Genomic DNA, 4,494 nt, shown 5'->3' with positions numbered 1-4,494 from the left:
AAAAAAAAAATTATATAATATACTGTGTATATATTTTAATTTATATATATATATATATATATATATATATATATATATATATATATATATATATATATATATATATATATATATATATATATAGATATATACACAGTATATTATATAATATTTTTTTCCCCCCACTGTGTAAGTTTATAAGTATTTGATCCTCTGCTGATTTTGCAAGTTTTCCCACCTACAAAGAATGGAGAGGTCTGTAATTTTTATCGTAGGTAACTTCATCTGTAACAGACAAAATAAAAAATCCAGAAAATCCCATTGTATGATTTTTGTAATAATTAATTTGCATTTTACTGCTTGAAATAAGTATTTGATATAATAGAAAAACAGAACCTAATATTTGGTAGAAACCTTTGTCTGCAGTTACAGAGGTCGGACATTTCCTGCAGATGTTGACCAGGTTTGCGCACACTGCTGCAGGGATTTTGGCGACTCTTCCATACAGATTTTCTCCAGATCTCTTGGCAACATTGAGTTTCAGCTCCCTCCAAAGATTTTCTATTGGGTTCGGGTCTGAAGACTGGCTAGGCCACTCCAGGACCTTGAAATGTTTCTTACGGAGCCGCTCCTTAGTTGCCCTGGCTGTGTGTTTCGGGTCATTGTCATGCTGGAAGACCCAGCCACGACCCATCTTCAATGCTCTTACTGAAGGAAGGAAGCTTGTGGCCAAAATCTCATGATACATGACCCCATCCATCTTCCCTTCAATACGGTGCAGTCGTCTTGTCCCTTTTGCAGAAAATCACCCCCAATGTATTGTTTCCACCCGCATGCTTCATGATTGTGATGTTGTTCTTGGGGTTATAGTCATCCTTCTTCCTCCAAACACAGCGAGTGGAGTTGATACCAGAAAGTTCTATTTGGTTTTATCTGACCACAGGACCTTCTCCCATGCCTCCTCTGGATCATTCAGATGGTCATTGGCAAACTTCAAATGGGCCTGGACATGTGTTGGCGTGAGTAGGGGTACCGTGTGTGCCCTGCAGGATTTTAATCCATGACAGCGTAGTGTATGACTAACTAATCTTTGAGACTGTGGTCCCAGCACTTCTCAGGTTATTGACCAGGTCCTCCCATGTAGTTTTGGGCTGTTTCCTGACCTTTCTCACAATCATCGTTACCCCATGAGGCGAGATCTTACATGGAGTACCAGACCAAATAAGATTGACAGACATCTTGTGTTTCTTCCATTTTCTAATAATTGAGCCAACAGTTGTTGCCTTCTCACCAAGCTGCTTGCCTATTGTCCTGTAGCCCATCCCAGCTTGCGCATTTGATCCCTGGTGTTTTTAGACAGCTCTTTGGTCTTGGCCGTGGTGGAGAGATTGGTGTGTGATTGAGTGTGTGGATAGGTGTCTTTAATACAGGTAATGAGAGTCCAGATTAGAAGGAAAAAAAAATAACAGGTCTGTAAGATCCAGAATTCTTGCTGGTTGTTCGGTGGTAAAATACTTATTTCATGCAATAAAATGCAAATTAATTATTTAAAATTAGTGATCATGATACATATACAATTTTTCTTTTTTATTATTAGCCAATCCTTTTTTCTTTACAAATTTCACTAAGGGGCTCAAGCATCATTTGTACAATGAATCGCCTGAAGTCCTATATAAAGTCATACATAACATATCTTGTTATACCATTGTGCCAAATGACAAACTCTGCTCTGCTATATCTAAGAAAAAAAATAATAAGCCATGTATGTATATCCTTCTTGATTTTGGACCCTTCACTAATTTCAATGTAGGCGTCTTGCTTTGAAGCAATAAGAGATATCAAATGTCGTGTGAACTCCTGCGAGGAGTCATTACAGGAGCGCGGTCTCCTCCAAGCCTTACTCTAGTACACTGCAATGTTCTTGCGCTCTTCTGTATTTCTCTTCTTTTTTTATTCCTTTCTTAGTATCTTAAAGACACAGGGCTTTTTTAATCTTGTGCTTAGTGAGAATTGAATGGGAATGATCTAAAACAATCCGGTGCAGCATTAGGAGGCAGTCTCCTCTATAGCATGTAGAATTTATGATGGAAAAGACACAAATGTCTGAATCACAAACTAAATGTAGATTGTATATAGTACAATATCGGTTTGGTAGCGTTAGACCTTTAAGGAATGTTTCTGACTGTACATATTTGTTATATAGGTGAAGCATTAGCCGCAGCCGTCGTATTCTAGAATGTGGATTTTCCATTATACGCAGCCAGGACAGAAGAGCTGGCGGCACGTGTGAGAGAAGCGCACCATAGTCTGTGACTATGAACACTTATATCTTAATGGTGTCTCACTAGCTACATGTGTACAGGAGGGGGCACAGACTGAAATTTGAAAGGGGGGTTGACAAATTTGTTGGCAAGGATGGTAAAATGCTGCAAATCTTAGTTCCTTTACTTACTTTCTGTTACTCGCCTGTCCTGGCTCCAGTGCCGGATTTTGCTCCCTTCCTCTGTATTTGTTCATGTTGGGTTAACACCATTGTTGTCATCATCCTTTGCTTTTTGAAGTCCAGATCAAACGGTTGTCCACCGCCTGAGTATTTAGGGAGTATAGCTCTCTACTATGTGCTTTTCCTGCAGTTGGCCTCATCTTGCTCTTCACTTTGCTCTAGCCAGGTGTATAAAATTTTTTCCCCAGCTGCACTGCCTATGATACAGCAACCAACATCTACTTCCAAGCTCAGTCCAGCTTCTTGGTGCACTCTGAGCTGTCAAGTTATGTGAACAAGCTCATCTCTCCTGATAACACGTTTGCTACTGCTGATCCTGTCCACATGCTACCGTGCTACTACTGTGAGTAACCTCATCTCTGCAAGCAAGTTACCAATATGCCTATACATCTCTGCTATTCTTGGGAGCTATTGCATCTCTGCAAGCAAGTTACCAGTTTATCAATCATCTCTGGAATTCCGGTGTATAGCTTACCTCCTGCAGCACAATACTGATTTACTCATCTCTGCTGTTCATGTGCCCTCCGCACATCTGGCTCAGCAGCATGTAGTGCTTCCGGCTCCGCTGGCCCATCTGGTGCTCTGCTTTACTGGTGCTTGTTCATGCACATACTGTTCGGCATGTGTGGTGCCGCTGTTCACCCGGATCTGTGGCTTATAGAATTCACCTGAGCAGGTGAGGCCATACAACTTTTTTTTTTCTTCTTGTACCCCATTGTATTTTTTTTTACATACGGTATTTAGGGGTTAGACACTGTATGTGATACCTTTTATTTAGGTTACTTTAGGTGTTATCTCCATGGCTTTATGGCTAAAAATGATGTTCTAGAGTCATCATAGGTTAATATTAAAGCTATGAACACCATCAGGATTGATTTTTCTTAAGTGTGTGTGTTGTTTTTTGTTTTTTTTTTTACTAAAAATAAAATTGTAAAAATTGTCGTTAACCCTTGCCGACATATGATATACAATTAAGTCGTATGTTGGATCCCTGACTTTGATTCGGGGCTCACAAGTCGAGCCTACATCTTTCACGGCAGATGATGGCTGTGTTATTCAGCCATCATCTGCCCATAACAGCCGCAGGAGGAGCAGAGTAGGGACCCCGTCTGTGGGTGTTAACCTAAGTGCAGCTGTCAGTCTCTGACAGTGGAGGGGGGGGGGTCCTACTAAAGACCCCCCATGTGTATAATTATGAATCACCTGTGAAAGCCAGCCTGTGACTGGCGTTCATAGGAAACCATGATTTTTGCTATACAAAGCAGTGGTATATCGTTGTTGTGTATAGTACAAGCGATCATTTATTTGGTTCAAATCCCTAAGGGGACTAACAAATGCAGTGGAAACTTCCAAAGTTTAGAACATTTTCACCACAAGAAAAAAAAACCCAACTATGCATATTTGGTATCTACGTACTCATACTGACAGAGAATCCTACTGCCAGGTCAGTTTTACCATATGGTAAACACTATAAAAAAAAAACAAACCCAAAAAATATAATGTTGACGCACTTGGAATTTTTGTCCTGCTTTTCAGTGCATCACATGATAAAATAGATGGTGTCATTCAAAAGTACAATTTGTCCTGCAAAAGAACAAGCCCTCATCTGCCTAATCTGAGCAGAAAAGTAAAAGTTATGGCTAATTGATGATCATTAGTGATGAGAAAGCACTACAATGCTCGGTACTCGTAATGAGCAGTCCGATGCCCTGACTGGGTCTACTCATTTACCGAGTATAATGGAAGTCAATGCGGGACTCATTTTCCCTAAAGATCTTCCGGAAAAACGCTCTAATTCCCCACAGACTTCCATTGTATTCAATAAGCGAGTCCGTCCGAGCGTCCGACTGCTCGTTACAAGTACTGAGCGCACTTGAGGTCTATTGTTTGAGGTTTCGATCTGGTCACACTGTGGTGAAAGTTCACAGCATGGAGGATGTCCCACGAACATTTCCAATGAAAATCCTTAATGTACTATTACATTGGCATTTTTTTTCCCTGTAGGCTTCCAC

The sequence above is a fragment of the Anomaloglossus baeobatrachus genome, chromosome 2 (assembly GCF_048569485.1).
Source record: "Anomaloglossus baeobatrachus isolate aAnoBae1 chromosome 2, aAnoBae1.hap1, whole genome shotgun sequence".
Taxonomy (NCBI): Eukaryota; Metazoa; Chordata; class Amphibia; order Anura; family Aromobatidae; genus Anomaloglossus; species Anomaloglossus baeobatrachus.
This window is presented reverse-complemented; position numbering follows the sequence as displayed.